Here is a 23598-nt window from a genome sequence, read left to right as displayed (position 1 = left end):
GATGTAAAATTCGCTCCCATCTGCATTATGGTCAGCAGGCCCTACAGACGTGGGGCACTGCATTTATGTGCAACCTGTGACTTTTGACCTCTCGGATTGCACACTTATCTGGCAGAAACAGTATCCATATAAGCAACAAGCTGAGGAGGGAATAGCAGACACTATTGAGGGACTGTTAGCAGCAGGGGTGTTGGAGGAATCTCAGTCACAGTGGAACACACCTATCTTGCCAGTAGAGAAGCGGAACACTGGCAAATATCGCATGGCTCATGATTTACGTAGGATTAATGCAATTGTTTCCACTCCAACAGTACCTGTGCCTAATCCATATAATGCAATGTCTGTTCTGTCACCACAACACCGGTGGTTTACATGTATGGACTTGGCCAATGCATTCTTCTGTCTGCCACTGGCTGACCATCTTAGAGATATTTTCTCTTTTACCTTCCAGGGTACTCAGTTTCGTTACACTCGAGTGCCACAGGGTTTCATACTTTTTCCTGGACTATTCAACCAGATTTTGAAACGAAAAGATCTTGAGCTCCCTGACGGAGTAGTTTTGATACAGTATGTAGATGACATATTATTGGCTGCTCCAGACTCTGATTCCTGCTGGACTGCGACTCATTCTGTGCTCTCTAGGCTCTTCGCTTGTGGTTTTGAAGTCCCCAGATCCAAGTTGCAGTGTTGTAGACAGCAAGTTTCATTTCTGGGAAGAATCATTTCCAGACAAGGTACAGGGATGTCACCCTGACACCTGTCATCTCTTTTGCACCATCCCATACCCCTCATTGTGAAAGACGTGTTGTCTTTCCTAGGCTTGACAGGGTACAGCAGGCAGTTTGTGGCATCATATGGCGAATTAACTTACCCTCTCAGGGCCTTGGTTAATGAGCAAGGCATGAGAAATCTCTCTGCCCGATTGAATTGGACCACTGAAGCCGAAGCCAGTTTTATAGCTTTGAAACAGGCCCTAACCAGTACTGCTGCCCTGGCTATACCGGACTACCAGTTACCATTTTTTTTGGATGTTTCTGAAAAATCACACACAGTAAATGGGGTGCTTTTTTAGAAAGAAGGGGGAGGTAGACAGGTGCTGATGTATGCCAGCATAACTCTAGATCCAGCTGAAGACAGACATCCTCCGTGCACAAGACATGGAGCAGGAGTGGCAAAAATTTTGCAGAAAACAGCACACATAGTGATGGGTCATCCAGTGACAGTACTCACAACACACAGCATTGTAGCATTTGTTAGTTCAACAGCATTCACCATGATGTCACTCAGACACATTACGCTGGAGAAGATTTTAACAGCACCCAACGTAACATTTACACATGAAGGCATCAACATGGCAGACGACATGGGAGTGGGAGAACCACATAGATGTGAAGATGAGGAAAGAGTGCAGAAAGATGTGAAGGTCAGAGAAGATCTGCAAGCAACTCCGTTGACCCAGAGGAAACACTGTTCACAGAGGGTGTTGCTACAGGCATCCTACGGAGGGACTGAAAGCAGCATATACAGTGTGGATTTGTGCCTGTTATATTAAATAAATTTACTACTACTACTCCAAATTCCTCTCTTCTCTCCCACAGAAAAGCAGGGTGGTTAATTATCAACCCTCAACAGACGGTTGAAGAGACCCCAACAGAAGGGGGGTGGAGAGGTCACTTTCCCTAAGTGCTATTCCTGAGCAGTTGATCGTAAAACTGGCCACCTTTGGCAACAGCCGCGATAAGTCTCTGCCTGAATTGTTAAAATGACAAAGAAACTAACCAGAGATTACAAACAGCCTATCAGAACTCTCCTTGTAGGGGGGCAGGAAACCCTAAACTGCCCCCCCACACACATGTAACCGTGGCAACTGACCTTTTTTCTTTTATAGGCATTAAAAGTTTAGAAAGACAGTCCCTTTAGAAGGACTGCCCTCTGGGGACTTCTAGGTAGCTTTTAATAATTACACAATTATTCACCAGTGATCAGTTAGTTAATAATTGCTCAATTATCTTAAATCAATCGGTCAGTCTCATATCTAAAGGGTAACTTCTCTTGGCATAAAGGTGGTTAAATACATTAGAGAAATAAACAATGGCTAAACAAATGTAAATGCTCCGTATTTTTATAGCGCCTTTCTAGTCTTTTCGACCACTCAAAGCGCTTTTTACACTACATCTGCATTCACCAGTTATACACATTCATACACTGAGCCTAAGTGCTCAAACGGAAACTAACATTCACACACATTCATACACTGGCGTAACAGCCACCAGGGGCAATTCGGGGTTCAGTATCTTGCCCAAGGACACTTCGACACGCAACCAGGGGGAGCCAGGGATTGAACCGCCGACCTTCCGATTAATGGCCAATCAGCTCTACCTCCTGAACCACAGCTGTTTTCAAGTGTCCTTCGTTGCCGCTGGTGAGACCACGTGGCTGGGTCTGACCTCGGTGAAGATTCGCCAGATGTGTGTCGAAGCATCCAGAGAGCAGAGCAGAAAGCGGAAGAGAAGAGGGCGGGCAATGTCGTGTGTCGCTCTTTTGTTGTGTGGGGCGTGGTTCCCCAGAGGGCAGTCCTTCTAAAGGGACTGTCTTTCTAAACTTTTAATGCCTATAAAAGAAAAAAGGTCAGTTGCTACGGTTACATGTGTGGGGGGGGGCAGTTTAGGGTTTCCTGCCCCCCTACAAGGAGAGTTCTGATAGGCTGTTTGTAATCTCCGGTTAGTTTCTTTGTCATTTTAACAATTCAGGGAAAGTGACCTCTCCACCCCCCTTCTGTTGGGGTCTCTTCAACCGTCTGTTGAGGGTTGATAATTAACCACCCTGCTTTTCTGTGGGAGAGAAGAGAGGAATTTGGAGTAGTAGTAGTAAATTTATTTAATATATAGGCACAAATCCACACTGTTGTTCACTACAAGAGTAAGGTCAGACAATGGCACACATTTTAAAAACAAAGACCTGCAGGCTGTAGAGAAAGCATTAGGCCTGAAACATGCATTTGGTACCGTGTATCATCCTTAATCCCAAGGAAAGTGGAAAGGATGAATCAAAACATCAAAGCAAAAATTGGTAAAGTGTGTGCACAACCTAAACTGAGCTGGGTAGAAGCTCTTCCAATTGTCCTAATGTCCATCGCAGTTCAATTAACTCAATGACGGGGTTTTACTCCTTATGAGTTAATGACAGGACAACAGTTCCCAGGACTGGGAGCTGGACTGCTCACTGAGGAAGCAGATGAAAGCCCAGTAAGGTATAAACTTTATTATTATCAATAACAGCATTGGTGTCAGCTTTCTGCAAACAGGTTGCAGCAGCAAAGGGGGTGTCGGACGAAGGGACATCGCCATCCACGGAGTGGGTTTTACTGAAGGGGATCAAACGGAAGTGGTCTGAGCCAAGGTGGACGGGACCTACAAGGTGACAGAAAAGCTGCACGGAAAAGGGAAACCTGGTACCATTGGAGCCAGTGTGCAGCAACAGATCCTCCCACTAGGACCCTCGAACAGATAAGAGATACTCAGTGAACTCAGAGACACATTGAACTCACTTTAATCTGTTTCCTTTGATTCATTTTCTGGTGAGCAGATGAGTGGGGTATAAGTACTCTCCTGGGAAAGATTTTGCCAGGATACATATGAGAGGACAGTCCCAGAATTCTTGAAGGATTAGCTTGCTTTTACTTATATTTTATTCATTATTTTGTGTGCTTGTTTATTTTCTATTAATATATATAATGTATGATTTTTCAGAACGATGTACATCCCAGACAACGGGCTCTTCCAAAAGGGATGGTTTTTGTGTATTGTTTCATTAATTGCATGTATGATTGTGGTACCAATATTATGGTGGGAGGACGGTCTGAGAGGCAGGGGTACCAAACAACCAGAAAACCAACACCAGATGGATCTGTGACTAAGGCGCTGGAAGGCCTTAGAGCACTCTCAAAGGAAATGCATGAAGCTTCAGGGATAGACAACCCATTAGGTGGTATATTTGAGCAGTGGTTGGTAAATGGAAAACTCATTGTGTCGGTGGTCATGTCTCTGGTTGGGATGATTGCTTGTGTGGGATTGTTGTATTCCATGCATCAGGTCCCTCTGCGAGCGTGCAATAGTCGCAGCGGTGGAGAAAAGGAATGCTCCACCTCCCTATCAAATGGTCCAGGGGGAGGTGATGGCATGGCTGGGAGAGGGAAACGATTTTTGTATTACTCAGGGTAACCAGAATTATGTGTTTTCTTATATTGATCTCTGATGAAGTTTATAGGTAGAAGTTTATATGTTGGTTTATCATTTATTCAACTAGACCTGATGTTTTTTTGGAGAGGTGCAGAAACAGGGGTCTCTCATGATCAGATAAGGACACTTACTTAGGAACAATGGGAGAGGGGTAGTTTGGAATGTGGTACAAAACATCTCTTCTCCAAGATATCTATTTCAGGAACTACGCTCGTAATCTGCCCAGCAACACATGGTGATTCGTGGAGTCAGAGGACAAACATTGGGGTCAGAGGACTTGGGCCAATCATGGACTGACCTACTCTTTTGTTTTATTGTTTTATGACGTGACGATGTATACTAAAACACTGGGTCAGGGAGAGATAGCCAGTCAGACTTCATGAACTGATACAGCTTGTGTTTGTCAGAGAAAGGAAGATCGACCAGAGCTCTGTAAGCTTTATTCATTTACTTGTAATAAAACTGATTAACTTGGACCAAAAACATGTTTCCTATTGCTTCATGAAAGAACATGCGGGACCAGAGACTACACATAGTTTAAAAAGGGTAATTTAAAGTCACGGTCCAACACTAGGTGCAACTGTAACTCACATTAACTGTCATTTTAACAGGGCAGATAACTTTGTCTAGCAAACAACAGCCAACTCCTAATAAGCTTTTTTCAACGGCGCTGGTTAAATTTACACAGCGACGTGGCCACCTTAAGAAAATGGCAAGGAGCATATGCATAAAATGCTATATACTGTATATTATGTAACCTGCATGGGCAAATTGTTGTGCTGGATCGGTTGAGACTAGGCTATGGATTACGGTTGTTGTCATGATGTTGTTGTCATATAGCCACTTTCATACTGCCTTTTTATTCGGGATTATTAGGCCAGTTTGCTGGCTCGCTGCGCTGTATGAAGGTACAGAGCTGGGAATGGGATATATTGGCCGACATTCTTTCCATTATGATCGCAGGATCTCTGTGGAAAGCGGCTATAGAAAGGCTCTGGATCCCTAAAACGTTGTCTGTGCGTGTTGTTGACTTAATTGGTGTTGAGCTTACTGCTCTTTGCTTATGGCCCTGTGCTCATTTGTTCTGAGCTTGGTTGTGTTTGCTTAAATATTGCATTCTTAATCTGGTTTGTAACAGTGGTACTGTAACTTGTGTCAGCGCACTCCTCTCTCTCTCTCGCTCTCTCATGTTAAGTATTTTGTGGAGCCATGCTGTTTGTTAGCATGTTAAAAAACATAGAAGAAAGAGAAAGTATTGTAGTTTTACTGGTATTTACGTTTTGAAATGGTCTGTGCCACCCCACCATTTTTACATATAAATATGACACTGGTCAAATCGGTTGTTAAAAAGTGGGATATTTCAAAAATAACTATCCTAATTGTTTGCAACAAGAATAACACCAAACTTAGTATGTTAACAAATAATTACACAACTCTATACAGACACATATCATATATTTCAATTTGAATTTAAAGAAAAATATTTATGCTCCATGATGTCTGTAATCTTGAGTTGGCTTGTTCCCAGTAAATGTTACTGGATTACATACAGATAACACACCAGGCAGGATTTTTATGGAATATTAACTGAATTGGTTTTAGTCTGTGGACAATTTTAATTGTAAAATAAGAAACAAAAGTATATCAGTCTGTGATTCTTTAACTCATATTTTTATGTAGTATTCAACTAGCCTATATACTGCATAATAGAATTCCTGAAATTCAGCTATGGCTTTTGGTTTAGTGTGCCACCCCAGGATGTTCAGTGGCCCCATCTGGCCACCCCTGGGAAAGTTTTCTGGGGGCGCCCCTGGTGCTCAAGCCACTTTTTATGTCTATGTGTGCACTGCCTGGATGAATGTATAACAGACACAAAACAAGAGCAAATGCACTCTGTCTGAAGGCAGTAGGTGGCTTGCAATCATATATCCAGACTCTACAGCCCCAGAAGGAATACCTACAAAACAGAGAGGAAGAGACAAGACAGCACAAAACTACAGGAGATTGAACAGTTGGATTAGTAACATGCATTAACAAGATAAGAATGCATACAGATGAGAGCGAGAGGAGAAGAAAGGTGCTCAGTGCATGGGATTATATGGGCTTGGCCTGAGTACCACACACTGGGTAAAGAAGTTGGAAAGTTTAGAAAGAAATATGTTGTTTCTGTGTATCGCCATTTGTTGATCAGAAATGTCATTAAAATCAAGTTCTTGACATCATGCAAAGTAATAGATAAATGGTCCCTGAAACAAACACAAATACCACTTCCAGAATGAATAAAAAACAAAATCCTATAACAGAATTTACTAATTGGCGAACCGCATTCATCCTCTAGGACCCGGACCAATTAGCCGATTAATTATTGAGAATTACTACCTCATGACGGAGCATTTCTATTGTATCTTTTCTAGCGTTTACTGTACTGGGTTAGCAGCACAGGAAATTCTCACAGACCACTTGCATGTATTCCAATCGTCTAATGTGATGCTGCTCAGCCAATCAAGTCTGTGCATTCCGATAAGCATTGCAAGCCGAGTCCGCAAGTGAGATGCACACACGGAGAGAGGAGAAAAAAAGATTTCACATGGCTTTCAACTAAGAATGTACATATTCTTACATGACATTCTTCCCATTGGCAGTTCAAAACCAGAATATCTCTTATATCTCGAATCCTAGCCAGAGGTCACGTTTCTCACTGAACAAGAGAAAGTAGGAAAGTGGTAAGAGGGAATGAAAGAGAAGGTAAAAAACTTATTATATATATATATATAAAATTGGTTGAGACTACACTTCAATCACTTCACCTACACTTTTAGCACTTTTTAGAATATATTATTAGAGAAGTTATTTATTATCCTTCCAGTTCGATGTGAATTCTTGAAATATTTGATTTGACAGTCAGTTGTTGACTAAAAACATGTTGATACAACTAAATGTTATGGTACTGAATAATAACCCAAATTACTCGTTTTGATGTTCCCGACCTTCGCTTCGGGAAATTTTCTCTAACTGGACCTCTTTGAATACCCCTGTCCTATGAGATGGGAGATTCAGGGACAAAATCTTAGAAAATGGGGGTCCGTGGTCTTATTTGTGTCACTTTAGGGGTCCTTGAAATGAAATCACATGAAAAGGTCGAGAGAATCACTGGTTTAAAACATCCTGAAAACTATACACTTTCTCAGAAGACTCCCCATCCACAGCTAAAACATAAGGCACATTCACTATAAAAAAGATCTTATGTCGTTATCATCATCACATTATCATGCTTTAAATTACAACCTCAAAGCCCATTAATATATTACTCTACTTATCCACTGCTTCTGAATTTACAATCTTACGTTTGTGAATTTTTTATCAGTCTTTTAGTATCAGTCCACTTTAAACTACAGCTCACAAATATATGCATTAGGTGCTTTTGGCCACAGACAGATGTTGGCGGGCATGTAGAGTACCAGTTTATCTATCCAACCACTAAATACGTTTTAACAGTCATCTCAGTCTAAATAGGCTCTCTGGGTGATATCCATCAGCTGGTACACTAAGAGGACAAGAGAAACCTTACAGGAGGAAAAAGAGAAAGCCAGCAAGCATTATGATTGCAGGACCAGTGAGAATCCAAAGTCTGTGAGAGTAGTCTACAACAAATGTGCATCGCTGTCCACTATGTGCTCTCTAGAAATATTACCTTGTGGTAAAATACCACTTCTTCTCACTGGAAGGTGGGCTGGGAAAATTAAATGACCAATCCTTTGTTGAAACACCAAATGCAGGAAACACCAGAGACTGCTGATGTCTACCACACTGTGGGCTGATCAACTTTGCTGTCAACCCAGTACATCTCTTGCACCTTTGAATATTTAAGGGATCATTACTGCATGCACTCATAAATAGTCCAAGCACACCCAGGCAGCTGGAAAAGGCTGAGTAGCTGACATATTAGAACATTTTAAGGTTCCCAATCAGGTTTCATGTCTTTCTTTCCCTAAACCTAATGTATCCCTTGTAATCCCTTAATGCCTCACTCAACCTTTGAAAACGGACTGCAACAACAAAATCTTGCTTCCTGAGATTGTTGAGACACTCAAAATCCCAAATTGATGTCGATCACAATGAACCAGAACACGTCGTAACAGAGTTTGTCTTGACTGTTTATTTCAGAAGTCTGATACATGTTTTCAGACCCAGATGAAACTTTCAGAACTGAAGAAGTCTCTTGGATGAGGGACAAAAGGTCTTTGAGTATCTTCAATTTATCCTGGATGACTCTCGAGGGGTCTGCTACGACCTGCAAGGCAAGAGTCACGTGACAGATGGAGATATCCAAAGACGTCAGTAGGTTTTTCTTCATTAGCTTAACTAGCTTGTCTGTCACGGTTTGGGGTTTTTGTTTTGTATATCCTGTATTATTTTAAAGTTGTCTTTCCTTGGTGCATACTTTGCTTCCTGTCGGTGTTGAGTTTCCCTGATTGTGTCCACCAGTGGTTTTGTCACCTGCCTCTTGGGTATTTAGGTATGCATGTTCTCTTTGTTCTTGTCTGATCGTCTTGGTATTTTGTCGAGTGTCTCTGCCTGTTCCCTCAATTATCTCTGCTGTGGTTGTATTTATGTTTTGTATTTATTATTGGATTCATGCGCTCCACTTTCTGTTAGTACCTGTGTTTGGACTTATTTATTCCCTTGGACTGCCTCATCTGTTTCTGTAAGTTGCCATCCCCTGGTTTAAATAAACACATAACTGACTCTGCTCTGCCTAAGCGTTTGCATTTGGGTCAAACTCCCTGTTTTCCTGTCTTTGCTTGGCAAAACCTGTCTACTTGTACTGTTTGAAGATAATACCCTAAGAAGCACTCCTGTCTACCTGCTTATTATTTTATCTCTTTAGTTTTGACAAAGCAAAACCAACATTTAAAACAACATTTAAATGTAAACATTTAAAATGTACAAAGATTATAATGAGAGAAAACTAAATCTTCTATATATTATAATCTAATTTCTTATCTTTTTGTTTAACAATGGCGCCATTAATTTTTGATTTAATTAATTGGTTCTCCATCAACTTGTTTTCCATGCAGCAATCGAATATAATTTGCAGCTAAGGCGCGGGGGGGGGTTACAACACCTAATTAATTGCCAGAATGATCAACTGAGAATTGGTTGGATTTCGGTCAGCTGTCGTTGTCCCCACATGGTTTGCTTAAAAAAGATCCTCTGCACTTTATGTTGTGGCTAAAACTGTGATCTTCACTGAGACTGTGCTATGTTATAAAACTGTTTAAAATGTTTCTGCTCACAGTGGAATAGCACTGCCATAAATTAACATTAATAATAGTAATTATTTGATTGCAGAGGTCTTGTAATCAGCACAGTAAACTGCAGCATAAGTTGCTGTCAGTCTACACAAACTAATTCCTCTATGGGTCCGTGTTGTTGGTTCATAACAAGTCAGCGCGAACCCTCAATGGAGTACGTAAAGCAACAATGGGTCTTTTTTTTTTCTTGAACTACAGGTGTGAACACACTACAAATGTGGTAATGTCCATGTTAAGTGGAACAATGACTTAATTGTATTTTTGAACTTTAGCACTACTCGTCCGCTGCATGGTACCATGTTAAAGAGATACAAGATAAAAACAGACCGACCACTGTGACGTAGACAATGATGAAAACTTTGTTGATTCTTTTAGACACTCTGGTCCAGTATCCAGGCTTTCCTTCATCCTTCCTGCTGTTGAGGAGCACAGTCAGTGTTTTCTCCACCTTCATCAGGTCATCTGAGAGCTTCTCCAAGGAATGGGAGTCCTCCGTCAGTTTGCTGCTGCTATCCTGCAGATATGGTTTAGTAAACAGGTAATTAATGAAATTATGGAACACAAGATAGCAAGCTGCTATATTTGACATTCTGGTTTTTGTGTCCATTATGATGAGAATAAAAGTGTTGGTTCATCTTAGTTAAAATCAAACGCATTTTCTCACTTACCCATAATGGTATCTTGTAATGCAAATTGTCTAGCTACAACAGCTACATCTCTTCCCTCAAACAGAATCCCTGACTTTAATCAAAAGCATACTGTCCACAGTTTTTAGAGTTTCCTATTTTTGTTTGTTTTTTTAAATTTGGGTGAACTGACCCTGGATAACCTGCAATTTTCGAATTAGTCCCTTAAAACTCTCCAGCTGATCTATCATGCTGCAGCATATGTATCGACAAGAGCTAGGAAAAGAGATCATATTTCTCTCTATTAGCTTCTCTGCACTGGCTCCCTGTAAACTCCAGAATAAAATTTAAAATCCTTTTGCTCACCTAAAAAGCCCTCAATGATCAGACAGAATCTTCTTTTAAAAGCCTCATAGTACCTTACTACCCCACCAGAGCGCTGCACTCCCAGAATGCAGGGTTACTTGTGGTTCCTAAAGTCTCTAAAAGTAGAATGGGAGCCAGAGCGTTCAGCTATCAAGCTCCTCTCCTGTGAAACCAGGTTCCAGTTCGGGTTCAGGAGGCAGACACCATCTCCACATTTAAGAGTAGGCTTAAGACTTTCCTCTTTGATAAAGCTTATAGTTAGAGTTGGCTCAGGTGAGTCCTGAACCATCCCTTAGTTATGCTACTATAGGCCTAGACTGCCGGGAGTCCTCCCATGATGCACTGAGCCCCTCTCCTTATCTCCCTCTCCACCTATATGCATTATTATCCCACTAATGCATGCTACTAACTCGACTTCTTCCTCTTCTTTGTGCTTTCTCATCTCCTTCTATCGCTTTCTGCAGGTGTTTCTGGCTCCAGGCTCAACACCTGCTGCTTGTTATTAGTGATATTAAATTCATTAATATTGCGATCATCATAATATTATTAATTTTCATTGATGTCTGTACCACGACCACCTTCACTGTTTTACTTCTGTGTGGATATGGTGTTGGTCTTCCCCCACCACCCAACCAGTCGAGGCAGATGGCCGGCCACCCTGAGTCTAGGTTCTACTCAAGGTTTCTACCTGCTAAAAGGGAGTTTTTCCTTGCTGCTGTCGTCAAGTGATTGCTCATGGTGGGAATTGTTGGGTCTCTGTAAATAATATTAGGCTACTACGGTATGGTCTAGACAAGTGCAATGAGATAACTTCTGTTGGTGCTTTATAAATGAAATTGAATTAAAAAGTTCAACCCAATTCTAACCTCTTTGGCCACCGACAGCAGTCCAGATAGAGTTTCACCAGTAGACACATCACAGGCAGACCCACAGTGAGTCCATTTCTTCTCGTCTAAAAGGATATGTTTCGCACAAAGTTATAGCATTCAAAATGATAAAATTAACCAGTGGTTATTATATATTGTAATTGTGTCAGTGAGTATTTAAATTAGGGCTGCAGCTAACGATGATTTTAGTATTCCAAGCTTCAATAGATTATTTCAATGATTCATCGATGCATAATAAAGACAAAGAATCTGGGTAAAAGGATGGATTAGCACACGCACGTAGCAGGGATTGTCTGAGTTAAAAGGTGCAGCTCCCCGAACCCAGTTAACTAATGACTGTAAGGTTACAACTCACGGCCCAAAAAGGAGAACAACAAACGCACGTGTATACATTTACAGCTGAGGACTGCGGCTTACTTTGGCTAGCCTTCAACTCAACAATCAATCATGATTTCAGTTAAATGCTAAAGTTGCTTTTACCTTGTCTGTGGTCCGCTGGCAGAACACTGGGGCTTTTTGTTCAGGTGCCGTCCTGCTGTTGCCGAGGTGTGATAAGTTTTGTTTTACAGTGGATGGATGGTAACATTACAGAGTTGTTGTTTTCTTTAGTTTCGTTTCAGCCCTAATTTAAATCATAATTTAAGGTGTACACCATTATTGCAATAAAATGTAATAACAGCAAACAACAATTTGAGTTGAGATACAGAAGTAGAAATCTATGCTAAATCTCACCTCTAAAAAAGTTGAATTTACCTTGTTTGTCCCTACAGTCCTCACTTGAGCTTCGGTCTCTGTCTGCCTTGCTGTCATCGGATGCAGAGTCTTTCTCCATCAGATGCATCACCAAAATTGTCTCCAGGAGGCTGAGCATCATCAAACCAAAACTCCCAATACAGTAGGCCGCTAAAAAAAAAAGAAAAAGCAACATCATTAATGTGGACAAATAACCACACAATGAGTCAGTATGTGCGCTGTAGCATCATTACCTATAAGTGGAATCTTGTCTGACGTGGCAGGCAGAATTTCATTTAGAATTAGTGACAGTGACAGCAAGCAGCACAGTGACCTTGAAGCTGAGCTTCTCGCCCTCTTTGTCTGAGATCAGGAAGGAGGCCAAGTCCAGACACAAGAAGAACAGGACAGGCAACATGAAGTTGACAACGTAGAGCAGAGACCGCCTCTTCATGGTGATCTGTGAAATTAAGTTTAAGAGTCAGGTGGCTGAACTTCCTACTCCTATACTTCTTAAAAAAGGAAAATATGTAGGACCCAGATTGCAAACACAAGGTAATCTGCACACATCTGCAGTGGTTGAGGAAGTCTTCAAATTATTTACTAAAAGCAGCTATCATCTCTATATTACATAACCGTGTATCAAATGATGTAAAAACCATATGACAATGTGAAAGGGATCACTTGTAGTGATGAACCAACAGAATTATTGCATGAATCCGGCCCACAAACTTACTGTTTTGGTTGTGATGGCCCCAAGGCCTGGTTTCTGATTTCAGATCTGATCTGAGATTTTAGCTGCTATAGTGCCAGATATATAACAGAAATAGTGCAGGCCAATAGCTGCATGGAAGGGGATTAAGACTATGGTGGGGGTGCAGGAGAAGGCGAGTGGGGATACTGGCTCCTTTGACAATAATGCTGACCTGGCAAATGGACTTAATGACTTTAATCTGAGATTTGATGAACATTACTTTAAAGAAGAACTTGACTGTATCAGTGCACTTGTGTCCACTGGAGAACGAGTTGTTATAGAGCAATCAATGGTATTGAAATCTTCTAAAGTCTTGTGCCAGCCAACTTTGCAACATTACACACCACATATTTCAGATCTCTCTGAATGTAATTTCCATTACAATTTTTTTTGCCAAAGTGCTGAGTGACTCTCATGAAGTGATTTGATAAAATGTATATAAATCTATTAGGGCTGACCCCGAATAGTTGAAGATTTGATACTTCGATGGGCGGAGCCTGATTCTACTGTCAATCTCACAGTGGAAGCTCTGCGGCTAAACAAGGATCATGCCATTTTGGTGATATGGGGGTGCTCAATGTCTGATTTTTAATAGAACTACCAGTTTTCTCCCAATAAGTTAATATACAGCCTATTAAAATATACATTTCAACGTTTAATGCTGTAAATAAACATGTAACAAAAAAGGATTTAACAAATGTTTTTAAAGTGCGTGAATAAATCCATAATTGTAACCCTAACCCTGGGGCATCAGTGCGCATGTGTAGGCGTAATGTATATTCGTGTAATTGCAGAATAGGAACAGTTGCTTCAAAGGTGTTGTGCCGAGTTGTCCGCACCTCGGGGGACTTTCGGATCATTTATCACCATTGATGAACCATACAAAGAATATTTTATTGTTTTTAAATAGTGGGCTACTTGAAATAGACCCGCGAGGAACCGTGACGCAAAACTCTGCACGTGACCGGTGAAGGGCAGGCGATCATAGAGAAAATGGTCAACAATAAGCCTCAGTTTAGCTGGAAATGTACAGTTTAAGTCACAATGACTAATGAATAGAGACTGCAGCTCTGCAGCTTCTTGAGATTAAAGCAGAGCTACCGCGTGTTACCCGACCCCGCTCTCAATCGCTGTGCACAAAAACACACGATTCGACTACCAGTCGACTATAGGCAAGACTTGACAATTCTGATTCGACTATGTTAATCCTTAGTTGGGGATAGCCCTAGAATCTATAAGTAATAACATAACTAAAGTTCGCTTCTAGAAGCAATTCATAGTTTTCAGTCATTTGACATGTGCGTTGACCTGGAGGGCAAAACAACAGACCACCGCGACTCCCCCGTAGAGATGCCGCAGAAGCAGTCAGATTTTACCTCACCTTTCAACTTAAGAAAAAGAAAGATATGAACACAAACTGCAAGTGTTGGGAATATCCGATCCATATGACGTTACAGCACCCATTGCCGCATTTCTACCATTAATAAAACGGCAGGTCCCTGCCACTGCTCGGCTGCGGTATGTTTACTTTTACTTTCTGGGGAATCTCTCACCTAACACAGCCCAGGCTTGTCTCCTCCTCTATTAGTAAATCCAAAATCAAAACAACCATCCAGAATTTTAGTAACGCAAAAGTAACAAACTCAAAGTAACAGTGTATCACTTGCATATTGGTCTTTTTTGCCCTCCAAGGGAGCGTTTTCCTTGGATTGTGACGTCAGGTGAAAACTATGGATAGAGGGGTGGAGGATGCTACACTCACCTTACTCAACCTCCTTTAAAGCCATCTCGAATAAAGAAAAGCTCATGCTTGCCTCTTATTCATCGACTTCTCTGTTTTTAATGTCATACAACCCCATATCTTGGCAGAGAAGCTAATATCCCACTTCTCCTAAGACCTCTCTGTATACTGGAAAAACAGACTCCAGTGAGTCAGAGTTACTGGAGTCCTGTTTGATGAATGGCTTTCCTCCACTGGTGCACCTCGGGGCTGTATTTTATCCCCCTTACTGTACATTTTGTATTCTGACAGTTGGCATGAGCCTGCATGTGAATGGTAATTCTGCTTCACAACTGAGTCTGTGCACTGGGAAGGTTTAAGTGGTAGAAGGCATCTCACTGAAGGTCAATACAAGCATTGCAGGACATACTGATCGATTTTAGAAAAAACATCTATTCCATCTCAGACAATCACAGCAGACAACATAGATGATATTGTTACTGGACATAATACTGCTGAATGAACATTCACTGCTGGTGGCTGTAAGATAGTTTGTGGTATATTGTATGTATATAGCTTTTCTCTGTGCCTTTCTCTCCTCCTTCTGCTTACTAACCCAACATGCACACACAACGTGATCTCTGAAGCTAACCAGACCTGTGACCCACAGCAGGCTAGCACCAGAGTGCGTTTCCAATTTTTTCAGTTCAGGGGAGAGTGAATTTCCACCATCTTGATCTTGAAATCACATGGTCTGAACTACCATCTTGATTCCAAAATCAGCTGGCCTCAAGCCCATTTTGATCCATATCTGCGACCACCCACGTGGTCGGATCCACCCCTCTCTTAGTCTCTCCCCCTGCTTTGTCTTTCATTCACACACACACATGCTTGCTGGCTTGTTGTATACTTTTGTATGATTTGTTTTATTGGCTTTATTTCATTTTACTTAGAATAGTTAATAGTGATTTACTTGCTAAAGTTATTGATCATTGATCTATGCTTGAGTTGAATAAATCCTATTATAATTTTAAGAAGTCATTTGTATATAATGTTGTAGTAACAGTTGGTTTTATTAATTATAATTAATAATTTTGAATACTAATAGTTTTAATATTTCTAGAATATCTTTGATATTCAGCTAATAACCAAACCTGACCAAACCCCAACAATACCTGGGCGTAATCATTGATGACAAACTGCAACGGGAGGACAACTAAAACGCCATCCACTCCAGAACACAACACTGTTTTCACTGAGGGAGGTCTCTCTTAATATTAACTCTTAATGTGGACAAAACAGTTATGACTCGGTTTTATTGATCCTTTATTGAATCAGTTTTAATTTTTGTCCTGGTCTGCTGGTTTAGAAATCTTAGGTGAGGAGTAAGACAAAGCTATAGAGTAGAGAACACCTGTTTCCCCCGGTACCAAAAGAAAAAAGAGTAGCAATAAAACTGCAACAGTATAAATTCTACATGTAGATATTTGCTTAAAGAAACAAGTATTAGCAGTGAAATAGAAGAAGCACATGTACGTACTTGAGTGGAAAATAATTTCCAATTCTGTGTGTTTGAATCCAGAAATACTTACAGTGTAAACAAGCATGCTTTGGTTGAAGCCTAAAGTGTCAATAGTTTTGACTGTGGCCGTCTTGCTGATGACCAGCCACTCATACTGGGTCGGCAACTTGTTAGTCCACACAGGCAACGTGCCATGGTTGTAAAAATCAATAAGCTGTATTTCCTCGTCTGAGGAGGGAAATAAAAATAAAACTGTGAGGTTTCTTATCAGGTCAACAAAGAACAAATGCTGTGGCATCTGCTGTTGTGTGCTCATGTGACAATAAATGGTTAAAGTCATTACAATACATAAAAGCAAAGACAACCGGTTACAGGCTCACCATTGTGTACGACCGACTTGAAAGTTATGGTGCAGCGCTGCATGTCGAAGGGGAATTTGTAAACTTACATTTTGCAGGTGTTGACCAGAACCATATCATTCAGACGTTCGACCCAACCTGAAGAACGAACGATGAGGTAAGGACTCGGAGGGGCCTTATCCTTCTCTGTCCTGTATAAGAAAACACACACATGCACTATGGCTATTTAATTTAGTTTAACCTCTCCTCGTGTGTCCTTATTAACTTCACTTCCTGTCTTTGCGTTATCCCGCTCTGTGTATTGTCTTATGTATTTCATTTTTCATGAATTCTGTTTCCTGTTTTACTTTGTTAATCATCTCTCCTCCTTGTCCTTAGTTTCACCTGTCCCTTTTTATCCTCACCCCTCTCGTATATTATAGCCCATGTTTAGTTCCCAATGTTTTTGGATTATCTGTGATTCCCTTGGAGCTTGCCTGATTTTTCTCTAATTTAACTTTTTTGGTTATATACACACTCTATCTAAATGGTGTGACAACATCACATACTGCATCATACTGTTCCAACATTTTAGTCAATATTTGTACATAGGCTATAGGGTAGTAATACTGAATTACTGTAGGCTACTTACTGTGTACCTACCAGTATGGAAGAAGTACAGGGAATGAGGGGTAGCAAATTTGCATTTAGGAAAGACCTTGAATTAAAGCACATATTGACAGTGTTGTGTAATTACTCTCACTGTCAGAAAGTGGATTGCAGGTTAATAAAAATAAAAAGAATGTCTCATGGGGATTACCTGACATTTTCAGAAGCCTAGGAGCAGTTTTGTGTGTGACTGGGCTCAGCATCCAGTGCGCATGGGCACCAAAGTCAATGCACACAGAAACTGTGTGTGTCTGGTAAAGCGGGAATTGCACTTGGAGTAGAAGGCAAGAGGGCAATTTAGGGTTTTGAGTCCGGCCCACCAGCACCCTTCGGGTTGACCGTCAAATGGATTTTGTTGTGCCTTCCCTTGTACCTAAATATTTGTTCCAGTATAGGTACATTATAATTTTTAAAACATAAACATAACCACTGTATCTTGGAGCTACGTTCCTTACAAAAGTTACACTCTCCTTCCAGGACCTAGCGCTTTGTTCCCCAGTAAAAATAATATTGTAAACTGCAGTTCATTAATCAGTCCTCTATATTTAAACAAGTCTAAGGCTACGTTCAGACTGCAGACTTGATACTCAATTGTGATTTTATCCCAGATCCGATTTTTTTTGTTTGGCAGTTCACATTATTGTTTAAATGTGGCCCATATCAGACTTCAGTGTGAACTGTCCGCGGCCTGAAAGTGACCCGCATGCGCAGAAGAATAAAACAGTGACATACAAATACCTTAAAACTTACATCTCTTCAATAGTTATATCTGGCTTCCACAATGCTTCAATAGGAACTGTTACCCTTTTAATTCCACAGAACTTCACTGGATCCCACTTAATGTGATAATTAATCCAATCCTACACAGGAAAACAAGGGAAAGAGGAATGGGGTAAAGAATCAAAGAAGAAGGACAGAAAGAAAATCATCTGAGTTTCCACTAAAGATGAACAGGTGAGAATAATGAAAAAGTGCTGTCCATCTCAGATAGAACTCACCATATCAATCCAAACATAAGGAACAAAAGTCTGGTCAGTCTCCCTCTATCAGCAAAGAAATTACAGTTTGTGTGAAAATCTTTCCAGCAGCACAATAAACATACTCATAAACTAACCATACACGCAGCAAAGCTGTCATAACCCATAGAACTATGCCGGGTTTAATATAAAATACAAGAAACAAACGACAGTGAAGTTAATACACATCAAATATAAGCACAAATTCCCCAAAGGTTGCACAGTGCTTGTTGTGAAACAACAAAAAATGACACACACCTGTGAAAACCCAGTTTAGGATACTGCTGCAATACCTGATTATAGAGCTGCATTTATACTTCTGAGTCAAGAGGTTTTGTTTTGATTTTGTTAATTTTGGCCATCGGCTATCCACAGCAAAAGCTAATCACTTGTTCCGAAGCACATGGCCTTGATATCTACAAAATGTCATCAAACTGTCTGAACAAGTAGTTCAATGAAGGAAAAAAAGGTAAATAAATCATTACCATTAATAAGAAAAAAATGACAGACAATCTAAAGCTTCATATAAAACTTACCACATCTAGGATGCTATGCAGCAGCATTTGGATCCATATTCTTGTAGTTTCAGTGTGGTTTTTAACAGGCTTGGCCATGGTGTACAGATCTTTTTGCTGGGTCGGTTTCAGGTGGTCTAAAACAGCCTGGTAACCACAGTTAGATGAATCTGTATTTATATTAAGAATAAGAAGAATATTAAGAATTTATTCTTCAAAGGTAAAAAGACATTCAAACTTTTTTTAATTAATTAAACTTTAGAGTTCTTCTATGTGTCTATACATCAATTGTGCTGTGTGTTATTAATGACTTATAATTTTGAAGAAATGACAACCATTAGCCTATGAATCTATAATTAAGGCTACAGGAATAAATATTAGGCAAGGATGGGGGATTGTTGGACTTTGGGTTGGGGGTGTGTGGGGGTCTGGGGCTTGGGGCTTTGGAGCCTCTGGGTCTGGGGCGGGTCTGCGCACTGGGGGGGCTGGGCCCCCCTGGACAAGTCCTGGGGCTGGGCGGGGTTGTCGCTGACTCTGGGGTGCTGCCAGTGCTAGAGGGGCTCTTGCTATAAGCCCTGGGCTGGAGGGACCTGGCGTCCTCCTGCTAAGGGGGGAGGGGGACGGGACTGAATGATGGGGCCAGTCAGGAATCTGGTCCCAGTGAGGAGGACCATTCTAGCCTCCCTTTGACCTCCTTCACCTTCCCCCCTTTGATCATGTCTCACTACATACACCCTTAGGACTCTGGGGGGCAGGCAGGCTGCAGGGCCTTCCTCCCCCACTGGCCGCCCCTCAATTCTAATTACACATTAGACACAGAGGGCTTGGGGGATAGGAGGGGCACGATGGGAGGCTCCTCTACCTGACAGTTGTGGGGTGCCTGTGTCACACCTACCCTCCAATTTTAACTGCACCTTAGTTACCACACACCTTATCTTTACTCCACCATGCAACACTTCACAATCCATGACATGCATCCAACACAAAACAATACATTTACAGAGCCAGGCAGAAGGGTTGAAGGAGTGGGGGGGGGTTCTCATTGGCCTCGTGTCCTGCCCTTGGAGCCCCGGGGCGTCGGGGGTGCCACGGGGTTGGTGGCGGTCTTGCCTGATCTGGGGTGGGCTGAGGGGTTTGGAATGCTGTGGTGGGATTGAAGAGCGATTGTCGATTCATCTTGATGCATTGTGCTTTTTCCCTGTACATGGCTGCTGGGCGTTTAGTTTGTGCATTGGAGTCCGGGGGAGGCATTTCCTCGTTGGCTTGGAGGGACCAGTTTGCGTCCCTGGTTTGCTTCGTTTGCCTCGGATCCATGCTTCCCCATTTCTCTGTTGGCCAGTTAAAGTTAGTTTTCGGGATGTGCAGTGTGGGTGCAGGGCAGGGCTGTGTTAAGCTTCATGCGTTCCGTCGGCATTGCGTAGTCAACTGGCATTTGGATAGTCGTTTTTATTATCTTTTTTATTTTTATTTTTATTTATTTATTTTTGGGGCGTCTGTTGGTTGGGTCGGTGTCTTCCGCGTTTGCATCTGCATCTGGAGTAAGGCTTATGCGCACACACATATATAACACACGACACAAACAAATTTAGGTTGTCCCTGGTAGAATTATTCCTGATGCTTTTCTTTCAGTTACTTATTTAAATTAATTGTTATTATTCCAGCTCTGGTGGCTGTGCTGTGTTGCTTATTTATTGTGCGTAACTGTTTCTTGTTTTCATTTTTCTCTTAATGTCTTACCATGTCAGCTGTTTATTGCTGCTGTTCGGCTGGTTGTCTTTTACTATTATTATTATTATTTTTATTGTTTGTTTGTGTTTGTTTGTTTGTTGTTGTTTTTCTCCTCCCCAAGCCCCCCTCTCTGTTCTATTGCAGGTTTCGCTGCTTTCTGCAATTGGTGTTTCCCTCTGCTATTCCCTGTTGTCCCCACCTTCCATCCCCCTTCTCTTGCAGGTGTTGTCCTTTCTCTGTGCTGTCTGTTTGTGCCCCCCCATCCCCACGTCTGCCCACCTGTCCGGCCCGGTGACAAATCAATACATAATTAAATAAATAATAAAACAGACAAAGGAGTATATTAATACTCTCTTGTTAAAGTAAAATCTGTCCGGCACAATATGGTATCCAGCTCATCATACTCTATACCAGGCTGCTGGGCAGGACAGGTATAAAAAAAAAAAAAAAAAAACCAACCAGTTTCAAGACTTACATAATTAAGGCTAAGGGAATAAATATTCATGCATATAATTATTGGGTACTTATGAAGTGTTTGTTTCCTCTACATACTTTCTTCAAAGGTCTGATTGAAGTTCTGTTGATCATCAAGAAGCTCTGGTGGCTCTGTGTAATTGGAGGTACTTCCATCTGACAGAGAAGAGTATACAGGTCTTTATTTAAAATATGATTTCCCTGCGCACACATCTCCTGCTTGCCTACACAGAACGATTAAGTGTTGACAACATTTATTAGTTATTAAAAACATAGAATCAACTCACAAAGGGTACACTGTAAAAATGAAAAGGTTCTGACAAGCCAACCAGTTATCTTTTGTTCAGATAACTTATCTTTCATATGTATAAAAACTCTAAATTTCAAGGCAACTTACTGCACTCGATTTTTGAGTATTGAGGCCAACTCAAATTCCTAAGATTTGAAAAAAACACCAATTTCCACAAACAAAGCCACTTCAATTTCCTTTTTTTATTTTCAACAAACACTAAAGAAAAACATGACTGTGTCATTCAAGATGGAATCATGCAAGTCCAGTGTAAACCTTTAAAACAGGCATTTAAAATAGTGTACATGTATATCTGATGACCAATTTCAACATTCATCACCATCAAAAAGAGATGCAATTTTATGTTCCAGAGTCTCAGCTTCTACATACTCTTCCCCACCGTTGTTAATTGAACCACTTTGTGCCTCTACCTCATTAAAGTCATTTGATGGCTGGTCAAGGATATAAGTGTCGAAGGCACAGGTTTCATTTTCAGCAATGTCAGGGCAATGCACAGTCTGTTGATTTTTTAAATGATGTCCCAGGGGAGTGAAAAAACTATGCTCAGTCCAAGTTTCTCCAAATTCACATTACTCACAAAAAAAAGTTTGATGTCTTCTTACAGTCCGGCAATGTAAGGTGTGATTTTAATGCGACACAGGGCAAGTGAGCTCCTCTTCCGTGTCGTAGTCTACGGCTCAATAGATCTTGTTGACTTGAGCTGAGAAAACCGCAGAACCCACACACATAGGATAACTGTAAGGACAATGAGAAATAAAAGGCAAATTAGTTAATTTACTTTTAATGGATCTATACAACAAAAATATTCTCACACACTTTAACAGTGTACTGTGTACGACTGCCTTCTATTTAGGCTGTGTATATATTGCATTTCCTTAAATTGTGATTTGAAATTTAAACTCTGCAGCAAAACAAACACACACCTTACCTTCTCTAGTGTGTAGCACGTACCCATGCACTGTATTTACCATCTCTCTCGCACTCACTGGCTACTGGCTCGCGGACTGTGAGGAAATATTACCTGAAGTCAACAAAAAGTTTGTTTATTTCTCATTTACAATTTTTAATTCAATACACTTTTTGTGTACATCAACTTACCGTCTGCTACCTGTCTGTTCTGTTTTTCCTGAAAAAAAAAATTCACAGCCTTGCCTCTGAAAATTGGAAATAAACATAGCGACTCTGCATGTGAACATACCTATCTAGCACACGAGAGAGGGTTGTGGTTGGTGGAACCTCAGTACACCTTTCCCGGTGAGACTGGCCACGGAGCAGCACCAGCTTCACAGGACAACAGCTGTAAGAATTTATTTATTGAACACTGTGTGGGGGCATGTGCAGGTATACACCATAGACTGTATAAAAAAAGGTATACACTCGCACAGTTTTCAGCTTATTAGGTTCACCAAGAACTAATGCAGTGTAATACAGCTCTGAAATAAATCCTTCCTTCATGAGGATTATAATGAGTTTTTATAATGAGTCATGGTATAATTTACACTGAGAAGTGTTCCAAATATTTAGCACCATAAACGGCCTTCAAATTGACCATTAAAATAATTTAATACCTCTGTCAAACAGATTCAATAAACTTACCACCAAAATACCTATCAAAGAAGGGTTTTAATGCAGAGCCATTGTATTGCATTAGTTTTGTTTATGTGTACCTAATCAATTCTAAAGAATGTGCAACACAACTAGCAAATGCCTTGACAAAATGACATGGTGGGTGGGGCACACTTAAATACATTTATGGGAAACCCTGTAGGGTAACCTTATATGGCCATAAAAAATAAATTATGCTAGTTAGCAGTATTTATTTTGATGTAATGCATAAACGAATAAGTTCCACATTGAGTTCTGACAATCAGCTGTTTTGTTACTGACGCGTCCATTGCACTTCTGAACCATACATAGAGACTCTGCGGTCCATATAGACATGGAATTTATCAAACCATTGTTTACTATGCTAACATTAGCTGACTACTTAGTTAGCAAGCAAGCTGAAGTGTAGCATCAAGCACATGATTAAACAAAAGAATTAAACATGTGACTACTGAAAAGCCACACTTTCAATACTATATTCATATTCAAACAAAACTCACCTTTTTGACTTCAGGTTCTCTTGAAGAAAACAGGAGAGCTGTCCTGGCATGTCCAACACTGACATGTGGATGAAAACCCCTGCAGGACTGCTTAGAAAACCCCATGCTTAGCACCACTTAAGTTGGCTCAGCTCCAACTACAATTTCATAGGATTTTGCATTGAGACCAACTTTATACAAGAAATGTAATAAAGTTAGTTGAGGAAACTATTTTAACAAAGTTTACAATGCCATTAAGTATTTTTTATTCAGTTTAATCAAAAATCTAATTAAGATGAGCAAT

General features: G+C 40.8%; 1 pseudogene; it reads right to left on the bottom strand.

Annotated features, from left to right (window-relative positions):
* Nucleotides 1–9705: 9705 nt before the first annotated feature.
* Nucleotides 9706–23379, bottom strand: LOC119916531 (annotated as a pseudogene).
* Between the last annotated feature and the right edge of the window lie 219 nt (nt 23380–23598).

Source organism: Micropterus salmoides, unplaced genomic scaffold, assembly GCF_014851395.1.
Source record: "Micropterus salmoides isolate LMB-PRFRI ecotype aquatic unplaced genomic scaffold, ASM1485139v1 Ms_hic_scaffold_21, whole genome shotgun sequence".
Lineage (NCBI taxonomy): Eukaryota > Metazoa > Chordata > Actinopteri > Centrarchiformes > Centrarchidae > Micropterus > Micropterus salmoides.
This window is presented reverse-complemented; position numbering and strand designations above follow the sequence as displayed.